Source organism: Eubalaena glacialis, chromosome 1 (assembly GCF_028564815.1).
Source record: "Eubalaena glacialis isolate mEubGla1 chromosome 1, mEubGla1.1.hap2.+ XY, whole genome shotgun sequence".
NCBI lineage: Eukaryota > Metazoa > Chordata > Mammalia > Artiodactyla > Balaenidae > Eubalaena > Eubalaena glacialis.
In genome coordinates this window covers 78,293,809-78,307,874 of record NC_083716.1, presented here as the reverse complement: position 1 = coordinate 78,307,874, position 14,066 = coordinate 78,293,809, and the positions used below count along the sequence as shown (strand labels likewise).

The following is a 14,066-nucleotide window of genomic DNA, read 5'->3' as shown; positions in this document are numbered from 1 at the left end:
CTTTGTTTGGAGCGGAAGAGATGGGTGGGTTTTGATAAGTGAATACTTAAAATTTAATAAATTGTGCCCTTGCCATCTGAAGGGCAACAATACCAGTCTCCCCCTCCTGCAACAACACATGGAAAATAAATTGGAAGGAAGTACACTAAACAGATGCCAGTGATTGTGGCTGGATCATGGGGCTGTAACTTGTTGCCAGTTTTCTACTTTCCTGTAGTTTCCAAATTTTCTACAGTGAAAATATATTACCTCTTTTTGGTAAACTGAGATAAAATTCACATGCCATAAAACTCACCCTTTTAAAGTGTGCATTTCAGGGTTTTTTTTTTAATTACATTCACAAAGTTGTACACCTATTCCCACTATCTAATTCTAGAACATTTTCATCATCCCTAAAAGAAACCTTGTGCCCATTAGCAGACATTCTCATTCCCTCCTCCCTCCAGCTCTGGAAACCATTAATTTACTTTCTGTTGCTATGGATTTTCCTACTCTGGACATTTCTTATACATGGAACCATACAAGAGATGGCCTTTTGTGTCTGTCTTCTTCTACTTAGCATAATGTTTTCAAGTTCATCCATGTTGTAGCATGTATTAGTACTTCATTCCTTTTTATTGGCTGAATAATATTCTTAGATGTATTACTTCTATAATGGGAAAACTATTTTTAAAAAAGTAATGAGTACATAAGCATAACCCTTGATTGTTAATTCTACTAAGAGTACACTGGTGCACTCCAGTAATAATAGAAAATGATTTTTGATGATACGTAAATTGTTTTTCAAAACCATGTATTTAAAAAGCATAGTGAGCCTATTAAACCTGTTTTTTTCTGACTCAACCTCTCAACTAAAAAGAACATAGGAACCTAAATGATATCTTGCTGAATATCAGACATAGCAATTGAGCCAAAAGAGACAGCTGTGGACAACCAGGATACTTAATATACGATTCTATCTCAAAGAGATGAAAAATTCTTGGCTTTTAAATTTTGAGTGTTTAAAGGGAATACTTATGGTAACGAAAATGAGCAATTTTAAGAAATTGTTGGGAACTTAGCCCATGAACTATTCTGTGGCAATCAATTGTAGTTAAGATTTTTTTAAGTTGGATAAATGTAGTACAATCAGCTTTATATTCAGTAAGAAAAAAAGTTCCAAATTCGTTTGTATGCCTGTTGTGTATTTGTATACCTGCAAATCACAAACACATAAATATTGTTGCACACTCAGTGCATGAATTTAATGTTATAATCTTTACTTGGAAAGGCAGATTCTACATATTCTCAGTTACAAGGGAGATAGTTCGATCAAAGCTGACTGCACCTAGCTCATATTAAGGAAGGGTTCAGTCAAAAATCAAATTCTGTAAATGAGTGACTTACCCAGGACATAAAATTTGAAGCGGTTCAGACATACTGAGGGTGCAGTGGGGTGGTGACCAGAAGTGGGGTTCTTGATCTAGGTGTTGGTTACAGACGTATGTTCCGTTTGCAAAAATTCATCAAACTGTATGCTTGTGATCTAGACACATTTCTCTATGCATGTTATACTTCAATATCCTTTTTTAAAGTCAAAAATATATATAAAGCAACAAAGGACACTATACATTGTTTTCGGAGGGCCTTTAGTCCTCATGTGGGTGAGCCTTAGCTAAGGGCTGGATCAGGAAGCTTTGTCAAGAATTGATAATTAAAATATTGGTCAAGTCTTTAAAGAGATGTCAAAGTGCTCGTTTGAGAAAGCTCATATCAAGTCTGCAGACTAGATGCCCTTAAAAATCCGTCCTTGTATAGAGAAGTCTCTATAGTCCTCTGTCATAAATTGTTCATTCCAAGTATTCTCTAAAGATGTCACTTGGGTTAGCGTCTGTAGCACCAGAAAGACCACCTGCTGCGAAACCTTCAGATATGATGACAATCAAACAATTGCATTTAATCATTTATGAGACTGTAACATGTCGGTTAGGATTAGCTTATGCTCTCATTCAGGCAAATGAAGAAAACCATTCCCCCACCACCACCTGCCCCCCCAGGATTTCTTAGCAACGTTAGACCATAAACCCAAAAATGCTGGTGGACAAACACCTTAAAAATCTCTTATTTTATTTGAGGTTATTGGCTGCCAGCAATGTGTGGATTCTAGCTAGTATTTTCAGGCCATGTTCTTATACCCTCCAACTCTAGGTAGGAATTATAACATGAAAGATTGTACATTATTCAAAAGCAGGATGAGGCACTGTTTGTGGGAGTGGAAGATGGTATCATTATTTTGGAGTGCCACTGGCACTCAAAAGACTTTAAAATGTCCATAACTTTCATCCAATTATAAGACTTTACTCCTAAAAAAATATTGAGGATTACAAAAAGATTCCATTAAAGGAGTGTTCATCATATTACAGTGGAAACAAAATGTTGGAAACAATTTTAGAAATCCTACCACAGGGGAGGGATTTTTACAAAGTGTCCATATAATGGGAGAGTATATAGCAGTTAAAAATATGTTATAGGAGTACATTTATTGTTTTCGTTAGAGGTTCATGAGTAACACCATTCCTTAAAAATCATGTACCTAAAAAACATTATGTACCTAAATATACACAAAAATATTTGGGATAGAGATACATTAAAATATTAATGCCAACTGGGATTATAACTCATTTAATTTTTCTTTTTTTCTTATCTACATACATATTCCATCTTTTCTATAATGAACATGTGTTATTTTATAACAAAGACGTTTTACAAAAAAGTGAGGGTGGGGAGGTAGGAAAACCAGGGACTCTGGTATTTATGTGTGTGGGAATACATTCTTCTTTCATTATGTGGAATTAGTGTCTATTCTTCACTTTTTCTCTGCATATCATGAAAGCGGTAAGTGACGTGCCTTTCATATGGCAGGAAACAGCCTTGCTGCTGTTGGCACCTTTCTTTCCATTCTGAGCACCCATCCTACTCCATCAACAGCATCATCTTGGAGCTCCTGGTCATTCAGCTCCCTTGACTTCTATCAAAGGAACTAATATCTCAATAGGCCCAAAGACACAAATTACACAGCCACTCAGCCTAGAACAATGCAACAAGGCTACACCGGCTGCACACTAGGTGTAGAACAAGCCCACGGGAACACCGCCTTCTGTACTCTTTCCAGATCAAGTCATGAGACTTTGAGAGATGTCAGTTCTCGTGTCAGAAGAGAGTCCCTGGTCTACTTCAAATAAATCAATTTTTAAAAAATTTAGAATCGGAAATATTCCAAAGGCTTGCTGTTGATTTTTGTTTGATACACACAAAGGGAAACAATTTCCCTTCCTTGAAGCCTCTTTCCAGGAGCCTTAACGATCGGCTGCCAAATTTAGCCTTGGCTCCATCTCCACCATGTCTAATATTCCTCCATGCTATTGATGTGAGGCCAAATCTCATCCCTATTTAGAGTGCACAAGAGCAGATGTCTTGATGAAAGGGGGTGTTGGTGAACCTAAATTGAAAAGAGCCAGGAGAACATGCTGTAATGAATGGAAGCACACAGCTTCATGGCTTAAGGTGTTAAAAGTACATTCACACGAAAGAAGCAATAGCTTTGGTCACATCACATGAGAAATAAAAGACAGGAGGGGAAATTATAGAGAAGGCAGTCAAGAAATCAGCTGCTCATTCGAATCACTGGGGGAATTTGTTTTGTTTCAAATACTGCTGCCTGCACAAGAATGTCCTTGGTAGCACTATTCGTAATAGCCAACAACTGGAAACAAACCATCGACAGTATGATGGATATAGAAATAATAAATTGAGGCCTGTTCACACAATGGAATATTATACAGCACTAAAAATGGATGAACTGGGACTTCCCTGCTGGTCCAGTGGGTAAGACTCCACGTTCCCAATGCAGGGGCCCGGGCTCGATCCCTGGATGGGGAACTAGATCCCACATGCATGCTGCAACTAAGAGCCCGCATGCCGCAACAAAGATCCCACGTGCCGCAACTAAGATCTGGTGCAGCCAAATAAATAAATAAAATAAAAATTAAAAAAAAGATAAAATTGAAGAGTTTCTTTAAAAAACAATGGATGAACTACTGCTGCATACATTATAATGAATCTTCCAAACATAATATTGAGGGGAAGAGGCCAGACACAAAAGAGATTGCATTTATATAAAAGTTCACAACCAGGCAAAACTAATCCCTGGTATTAGAAGTCAAGGCAGTGGTTGCCTCGATTGGGTAGTGATTGAATAGGGGCTTAAGAAGGGATTCTGGGTGCTGGTGATGTTCTGTTTCTATATTTAGGTGTTGGTTAGATTAGGTGAAGGTGTGTGGTCAGTTTGTGATAATTCTTTAAGTTATATACTTATGATTTGTGTATTTTTCTTTAAATAAGATACAGTTCAATAAAAATGGTTTAAAAATTCAGATTCCTGGGCCCTAACATGAATTTACTAAAACCGTAGGTTATAAATTCCTGGGGGTATTCCAGTGTATAGCAAAGGTTGAGAATCACTGGGACCAGATGGTCCATATCCAGTGGTGTGCTGGAGCCAGCCTCTACTAGCCCACGAACTAACTGTTAAGTTTTCAGGACTTTTGCAAGCCTGTTAAAATAGGGTCAGTATTGAAAATTAAAGTAGATAAAGTTTCAATTAAATAAGTATACTAAAAACAAAGGTACTAAATACCCAGAACTCACCACTTTGTATTTATTTTACTGTTATCTATATTTTGAGGTTATTTATGCAAATTTTATCTGTATGGTGGAAATGCTATATAACGGTGTGCTACTGTACCCTCTCCAACTCCAGCTCAATCACAGTGGTGGCTTCAAATTGGCCATGATGGGAGTATTTATGCCAGTGAAATTGGCAACCGCTTCACATCAGGGCTTGCTTTATTGTTCTGTTGATTGTCTTGACTTAAGAAAATGATTTTAAAATGTTAATAATGCAGATTAAGCTTAAAAGTGTGTAATATGTTTAGCTGTTACATTATGAATAGTACATTTAAGGAAATATCTTTATAGTATTTAAAAGCTATTATCTGGTTCAGCAAAGAAGTCATTCATATCTTTGATGAATGCGTACAGTTCTGACATATGTCTTTGTTATTTCACTTTTATCTTACTCATTAACATAAGGGAAAATATCAGCCAATGTTTATATGGGAATTACACTCATCAGTTGTACCATAGGTGAGTTCTCAAAAACCAACAAGTGTTTTGTGAGACCCAATTAGCTAGATGGCGTTCACAACAAAGAGTATTCTTTATTTTATTTTTATTTATAAATTGTATGCTACACACATCCTTTGTCAGTAAAATTTATAATCAACTTATGTATGCACATAAATGCATTCCTTTTTTCCCCAGAGTGCTGGTTGATTTACCAGCATATCCCTTTCATGACTTTCATAAGATTCCATGACTCTCTATTATAATTTAAGAAAGAAGCAAACAAAATAAGATGGGAGCCTTACAGCCTCCAAGGCATAAGTTTCAGCATAAGATAGAGTAATGACTATATTTTAGAGAGTATAGTATATTTCACTACTCAAAATGTGGTCCTCGGACCAGTAGCACTGGCATCATTGAGGAGCCCCTGGGAAACGCATCATCTCAGGTCTCATCCTAGAACTTCTGAATCAGAATCTGCTTTTTATCGAGATGCCCAGGTGATGTGTATGTACATTAAAGTTTGAGAAGCACTGCTTTAAAAATAAACTTCTTAGTATGAACTGAAACTTATATAACCGATTTGAGACTAGTAACAGTCTAGCAGGTGGTGATCTGTAAGCATCTCGCACCAGCTGAGCCATAGCACTGGGGAAAACAACTCATTGCTACACCTAAGCCTGAAGAAAAGGACATACATCTTGCCATTTGTCACATTTGTCAAATACTGAAAAGGGAAACTGAGCCACTAGGAAAATAAAGGCTATTCTAGGCCACTTGGATTATTAATGTCAAAAAGGGGGGAAAAGTACAAGTAAGAAAATAATCGTATCAGTAGCTTTCCTGCATGTATAGGATGAATAGGACACATTGCCAAAGGCTTGGTTCCTAAAACCCAAAGCAGGGCAGCAAGTGCCACATGACAAAGCATGGCAGCTGGAGAGAGGAGTGTGATGAAACACTTCCCAGAGATGTAATTTAGGCCAGGGTAGCTATCAAGTGCTGCGGGTGAAAGGGGGAAATTGTAGTGCTTATGTTTTTCCCAATCAATAAAGCAGTCAGCAACCCAGGGCAAAGAGAAAAGACAGGGCCAATGCACAGGAAAGATTCAATACTAGAGTTAATTGAAATGATGGGAGGAAACTCTCACATGTTTTGAAATTGAAAGCAAAAATGTTTTACTGGCAACACTATTCTCTGGAAATATTTCTTAGTTATCTGGCTGAAAACATAGTGGATGCTTTGAGATGCAAAGGTCTATGTGGAAAACACATTAGATACTTAAACAGTGTCTGGAAGGAAATGAGAGCCACAAATCTCCAAGAAGAGCTTGGTATTAGTCTGAGGCAGAAACCGAAGCAATAAAATAATTCAAGTAAACCCTGGCAACCCTAGAGCATGAAGAAGACAAATGTAATTGTACCCAGGTGTGCCCACGCCACTGGTACTCAGAGACGCCACTGGTACTGAGACACGACTGGGCCCATTTTCACCCAAGAAAAAAGGTCACTATAATCATCCCTTGCAATATCAGACTTCAAATGACTGAAGAACATTTAGCAGCAAAATGACACGAATGCCCTTATGTGTTATAACATCTTCCCTTAAGATACGTTAGCAAGGCTAGGAAGAGAACTCACCCTTACTGAGCACCTACTATCTGTTTTACATGTGTGATTTCATAGCACCCGCATAATCCTCTGACAGAGGTGATACTGTTAGCATTTTACAGACGAGCAAAATAAGGTTCGAAGAAGTATGTCACCCACATCACATAGTTAATAAAAAGCCAGTACTCCACAGACAAAATTAAAAAGCTCCATACTTGATGAAAACAGGTATCTCAACAAAGACAGCTTGGAAGGGATCAAGAGTATGGAGCTGTTATGTTTTGAATACAAGGCAAGACTGGTCTATACTGGTGTCAGTGAAGATAAGTGAGGCTTCTCCTAGTACCCACCTTATCTTTACATTGCTGGAATCCTCTTATCACCCATTTCTGGATGTATATTAGGTTTCAGATGTGTTTCAAACTTGATAGCTGTAATTTGGGCTAAGTTGGAGGCTTCAGAAGACTTGGCACATTTCAGGCAGTGTTATGTAATAGAATTGAGCCCTGGGCTGGGCCTTGGAAACCTGGGTTCAGTTCCAGCTGTGCCACTTATGAACTGTAAGAATGGTGAGTTACATTGCTTCTCTGGGTGGCCGATTTTTTTCACCTACATGAGGTTGGATTAAGTATCCTTAAGAACCTTTCTGGGTCCATGATTCAACCCTCCATGACTCAACTGCTTAACAACTGTGACTTCCATCAAAATATATTAGAAATGACCTGAAGAGTTAACAAGTCTGTCCAGACAAGACTGCTGTGTGGTTCAAGTTACCAAATATAAAACAAAAAAAAAAACAACAAAAAAAACAAAATTCAAAAAACCCTACAAGAATAATTACTTAACTCCTGTACTCTAGCATCTGCAAGAATAACCTGGAATTTAATGTTTTTAAAGTGTTTTCCCCCCCAGGATATATTTAAAACAAATATATATTCAAGTTCTTAGACAGATCTGGGTACAAATCCAAGCTCTACCTCCAGTTAGTTCTCTGACTTAACATATCTGAGTTTCCCTTAGGCTTCTGTAAAATTGGAATTAATAATGAATATTAGCTGTAATGCAGTAAAGTGTCTGGCATCTAGTAGGAGCATACTAAGTACTGGTTATTGTTATTCCAGGGATCATTAGGGGTCTGGACTACCACTGGGTAACAATTCAAAGGAAATTTCTCCACGGAGGGATGGAGCCTGAGACTGTACCTCATTAGCACTGGGAACTTGCCATTAATCTGTGTCTATGCAATAACAAACTCAGGTGCAGAGTGGAGAAATGTAATCATGCTTCTTCTGGACCTACTGGCATCTATCTCTTTCTTTCTTTGTAAAACCTTCTAATTCACCCTTAGTGGATAAAACCTTATAAGAGAAATGCTGATGTATTTGACAGGACAGCTGGAGGGAGTGTCTGAAGACAGGAGTGTCCTGGGACATCTGGAAAGAGTGCCTGTCAGACCCACATTTCATTTTAGTGGCTTTTTTTTTTTTGCCTATTTCCCAGTTTCTGCCCAATACGCACAAAGAACAAAAGATTCTAGGAGGAGGTGACTTTACTTTGTTTATAAGCCCCACCAAAAAAAACAAACAATTTTGATGCTGACATATCAATAATCAATCCATACACATCCCATCCGTTTGAGTGACTGCTTCTTGCCCTTCCTGCCAAAGCTCTCCCTTTCCCCATCCCCTCCCCCAGCACTCAAACACTCTCCCACCCCCTCCCCCTTTCTACATGCACCACACTTTTTGTGACTTATTTTTCCTTCCCTGTCCAAATTTTGTTTTGGTGTTGCCAGGTTGGTGGGAAGACTGGGTGAACAAAAGAAGATGAACACAAGAACCAGATTCAAATCGCCTGTACTCTTTGAACCCTAGCCTTCACATAATGAGGTTGAACTGCCTGTTTTCTAAAAGGAAGACCAATAGAAAAGGTTAAAGAAAAAATTCCTGTTTTCTACAGGTAAATTTCCTGAGCAAAAAAACATAGTAAAGTGTCAAATATTTCCAGGCATGTTTTAAGATACGTCAAGCGTATTAACCAAAGCCTCTGAAGTTCAAAAAAGCAAACAAATGATTGCTAATTAACTTACTACTAGAGATACCATGTTCATTCTGAAGCTTCTTTTGGTGCTAACATTATATGATTCAGAGTATAATTTTACTCTTTAAGTAATTATATGTTTATAGTTGTTATATGGATAATTTATGACATACCATTGTCATAGCTAAGCAAATATCAGTTGATAATGAGGCCTTAACCTGTAATGGGATCTTCCCAGTCTAACAGTGCTCTTATGATCTATTTTGTAATGATACACTGTATAACAACTTTTACAGGACAAAGGTGTAATAGGACAGCTTATAACAACCCCTTACATGCTTAAAAGTATCCCTTAACTAAGCTTTTAGGGTTATTAGCTTGAGTTGGGGTTTTTCAGTACATTAAAAAAGATGATATAGTAAAGCTTTCTCTAGTAATGTATTCCCCATTTTATTTTTTATTATCCCTTTATATAATACTCTCTGAGAAGGATTAACAACTGTTACAAATTATTCTACAAAAGTAGAATTCTACAAAAAGTAGGAGGGGAGTATGAAAGGGGGGAAGGAGACGGTTGTCAACCCCGGCAAAAACTGAAAATGTCCTGCTTAATCTTTAAATACTGGCCATTTTCAGGACTTTAGTTGGTATTTAACTATTAGGTATCCAAATCTATCTACGTGGCACATATCAGACAAACTGAGGTTTCAGAAGGAATCCAGTATGCCAAATTGTAATGCTTTCTCGTTGATGCTGTGAAGATTCAGACAGCTCACAATTTTGTTGCAATGCTTTTGAAACAATAACACCTTGAGTTTGAGATACTGTAATTTAGCAGTTCTAAACGAATGCATGTCTCCCTCTTGGTTTGAAATTCTACATTCTGTCTTTCTTCAATCTCTCACCCTTTTATTATCTATCCTGACAAAAATGTGCTTGGAAATTTTTTTCCATGCATACATGGAATTGCAAAGTAGTCCCACAGGGTGGAAAATGCTGAACTTCTCGTAAATGTACCATTGACCCTCAGTTCAAACTTCTGGCGTGTATGATCTTGATTTATTTTCTCACTTTTACTACATGAATGTTTAATATCTTGTCTTTTAAATCTGTTTGTGAGATCCTTAAAACCAGAGACCCCATGGTAAAAACTTTCTTAAATTTTTGACAGGGCCATGCCAGAAAGTACATATGAATACTTAATATTTTGCTGTTTTACAATACTTAAGAGAATGGAATTTATTCTTTTGTAACAGCTGTGCCACTGAATGTTACTACATAAGCTGTAATTACCAAGTTATCTTAGGCAAGTCGCTTAACCTTTCGTGGTCCCAGTTTCTCTACTGGAGATAAGATTTTTCCAATTGGAGAATTTAGGTTTTGGAGTAAGACAGCACTTGAAAAAAAATATTATTTCCTCCATTTACTAGAGAAGCAGGAATTGAACCTATTACCTAACCTCTCTGAACTTTCAATTCCTCACCTGTCCTTTGGTGACCAAGGGAGTAGTTACACCTAACAGGGATTTTTTTGATGCAGATTGAGAACATAGTATAAAGAATGCGGCACGTTACCTGAACTTTGGTTCATGCTCAAAAATGTCAGGTATTATTGTATCAATTTTCTTTCAGCTTTAGAGCGCTAAGATTAGCATAGATGTAAAATCTTAGTTATCAAGCACCCAAATCCCCAGTATCTTCAGCTATTTTGGCACCACTTGGATCCCCCCAAAGTGAAAATGAAAAGTCTTATAAAGAACAAACTGATTCAAGGCCCATTTTAGTACCATTTTGCTCACAGGGTAAATAGAATAATTTTAATAATCATTGAAATTGTGATATTCATAATTGAGTCAATAAAAACAAGACAAAGACAAACCGTTTTAAGACAAATGACTAAGAAACTTGTTCTGAATTGCATGCTCAGAATTAGACACAGGATGTCAGCAATTTATGGTCATGGGTTTGCTCAAAGAACACTGACCTGGCTTGCTGGAAGTGAAGAACAGAACACCCCGCTCACAGCTGGACTTACCTACACAAAAGAGAGAAATACTTTATAAATCCTGCTGCTTGCTAGGAGCACATGGGGAGCCACTGACATTCTTAACATACATTGTTTTCCTTTTTTCCCCCCCAAAGGGCAGAATCTGCTTTACTTTTGCCAAGTGTCAGTGTTAAAATGGCATTTCTTGGGGTCATATACATCCTGAAATAGCTAGGTTGACTTTTTGCAGCATTTCTGAAAGTCTGTTTCTGAGCCTTTGGGGATGATACAGAGAAAAGCACTTAACCACAAACTCAGGAATAGGAACAAGGAAAACCTTACAGGCATTTAACAAAATGGAAGTCAACGAAGTGGACATGCTATTCCTCCAAAATAGCATTTTTTTGACCATATTATCATAAGTGAAAGTCCAAATGATTCTGGTTTTTACTATTTGATTACATTTGTATAGTTAATAAGTTACGCTGTTGTGCCAGTGACATCGAACTACCTATGTTTCTATTTCCACCTCTTTGATCACACATAGCCCCTATGTACTTAAATTTACGCTCCTCTCAAAACAACAATCAACGGGGCAAGCTTAGAGTACTATGATTTCATTGCTTCCGACTGAGTTTTCAAAGTCTTCCACGCTGGGATGAACAAGTTAAATCCCCTTCCCACGAATACGTCCAAATACAATCCAGGCATCTCAGAGGAAACTCAGTTGAATAATAATTTGCTGCCCACTTCACCTGCGGAGCGGTGTGTAGACATTATTTACATTGAAAAGAGCTTGTGTTTCTTTTCTAGCAATCAGTGACCCTCTTGGGCATCTACAAAGTTACCGGAAATGAAATATAATTCCAAATTTCTGAAGAGTGTTTTTAAACAAACTTATCTGTATGTTTAGAAAAGCCTAGCGTTTGCTGAAATCAAACACACACAGCCTATTGGCTATTTATATCTGCTGATAGTGAGAGCGCAGTTATACAGAGATGAAAACTACTGATAACATACTTCTGCAGCTTAGAGAGGATCCACAGTACGGTGTAGAATATGCAGCACTGCCCCGGTTGGTGGTGGGGAGCCCCAAACTAGTGAAACCTCAAGCTGAGCGTCTGGCTGGGGTTCAACAGAGCTGCGTGAACAGCACGGGTTGGGGGAAGTTCAAAGTCAAGGCGACTCCTCTGGTCTTAACTTCCTAGGTCTTCCTAGGTCTGGGTGCCTTTGTGTATATACCGATCTTCGTGCCTTTCCCCGCCCCCAACCCCAGCAAACGCGTGCAGTCAGCTCGAAAGGCACAGCTCGTGTGCTGACGTGCAAAACCAAGTCAGAACCCTGCGCCTGGCGCTCCCCTCTAACTTTCTGGCTTGTCCAAGCCTAAATATTGACAGTGCACCTCAGTTGAGATGTTTGCTACTGCTGAGGGTAGAAACGGCAGAGCGAACACTAGGATCGGGTGGTCCATTTTTACACAGTTGGGCCTTCCTTCCACTTCGTCTTCTGTCGTAGGGGTTGGATTCCCTGTCTGCACATCCCCACCCCCCGTTTTTCTCCCCGAAAGCTGAGCGCGCAGAGACAAGGTAAGGTGTTTTGCCAGCCCCTCATGGCAGCTCCTACTGTTGTCACAGCAACTCACAACAGACTCCGTGGACACCGGCTGGTGGTGGGGAGCGCCGAACTCTGGGCTGACCGGTCGGGGGGCGTGCAAGCGCCCAAGGGGCTCGGGTATCCCCCTCTGCAGTTCCTCCGGCTCCCCACCACCGTCCTTCCAAGGAAAAGAGCCCTCTGTTCTGCGCGGCCCCCCGCCCCCCGCGCCGTCCCGGCGCAGCCCGCCTGCTAAGGGTGCCTGTTGTGCATTTTCTCAGCCCGAAGTTAGGGGTGCGGCTGGACGGGCGCTCCTAGGAATCTCTTCTGCTTGCCTCTGATGGCGGGGCTCCCGGCCTCGCGAGAGAGGCGAGGGCGGCTCCCAGAGCAGCTCGGTGCCACGACTCTCGCTCGGGACGCTGCCCGCCGCGTGGCGCGCGGCCCGGGGCTCCTACAGGCCACCCGCCGGGGCCTGGGCGGGTGGAGCGGGGCTCCGCGGCGGCCGCTCGGAGAAGAAGTTTCACAGCATAGCGCACTCACGACACAGAACCTACCCTGAAGCCGAGCGAGACGCCAGCTCTCTCCGCCTTCAAGGGCTGGGGGAGCGGGGGCCGGGGGGGGGCGCTGGCCCCCGCCACTCAGCAGCAGCCACGGCTGCGCGCGGTCGCGGGTGTGCGGGGCCCCTGCGCGCGGCGCGCCGCCCGCCGCCCAACTTTGCACAAAGGCAGCATGGCACTGCCTCGCCTCCCGGGCTCGCCCGGCGCCGCGGCCGCTCTTCCCGGTGCCGGGCCGGAGGGGCTCGCCCCTTTCCGCCGCCGCCCCCCCGCCCTCCCCTTTTCCTCCCGCCCCCACCCGGCTCTCAGGCTGGCTGGCCGGCCGGGCGGAATAGAGCGCTCGGCACCCAGCTCCGCCGCCTTGGCGGCCGCCGCTCGCTCCGTGACGTTAGCAGCCTTCGTGGCTATTTATAGCCACACGGTTGGATTTCATTCATGAAACCGGGGCCTGGTGTGCCTGTGCGCTGGGGCGCGGGTTGCAAAGGTGCCTCCGCTTGACGCGGACCCGGGGGGCCCCGGGCTCGGAGGCAGACTGCCCGGGGGCTGGCGTGCGCAGTGCCTGGCAGACCCCAGCCCCGCTCGCTAGCGGCCGGGCGGGGAGGGGCAGGACGACCAGGGCCCCCCACCCCCACTCCACCCCACCCCACCCCACCCCACCCCGTCCTCTGTCCCCAGCACTCCACCCATTCCCTTACAACTGCTGGCCCTTTGTCCCAGGCTCCGGAAAAGTAAGTTGGGCCACTAACCGGCTGGGCAGCATGGTTTTCTTCCCCCCAGGAGCTGACCGGCCGCGGACTCCGAGGGAGGACATGGGCTTTTGTTTCAAAACCGAGCCCAGCTGCTGACTAAGGGCTGCGTTAGCCCAGCCTCCTCCTCCTCTGGGCGCTGCACGTGTTGGCCGGCTCCCCGCTCTGGGTTACCTTCCTCTGTGACTTGGCTCGTGGGGGTCCCCGCAGGGGGCGGTAAGGTCACACGGGCTGCCCCCGCACCCCCCCGACCCGAGTAAGTAGGCGATTTACAACCGCCTACAAATGGCTGAGGAAGTGAAATTGACTTCTGGCCGCTCGTGGGTTGTCAGAATTCTTGGATGCCCACGACAGCCCATCCCTTCCTCGTGAACTCT

General features: G+C 42.0%; 1 protein-coding gene across 4 annotated transcripts in view; it reads right to left on the bottom strand.

Annotated features, from left to right (window-relative positions):
* Positions 1-13,767, bottom strand: part of RHOBTB1 (Rho related BTB domain containing 1) — a 67,698-nt gene extending 53,931 nt beyond the window's left edge. The window contains exons 1-2 of one of the 4 annotated variants that reach the window (XM_061181589.1): positions 13,690-13,760; positions 10,797-10,847 (exon numbers count right to left, since the gene is read on the bottom strand). The gene's annotated coding sequence lies outside the window, so the exon portion shown is untranslated. Of the gene's footprint in view, positions 1-10,796; positions 10,848-12,943; positions 13,170-13,689 lie in introns of those variants that run through there. The other 3 variants (XM_061181583.1, XM_061181606.1, XM_061181596.1) reach the window with 3 other exon arrangements.
* Between the last annotated feature and the right edge of the window lie 299 nt (positions 13,768-14,066).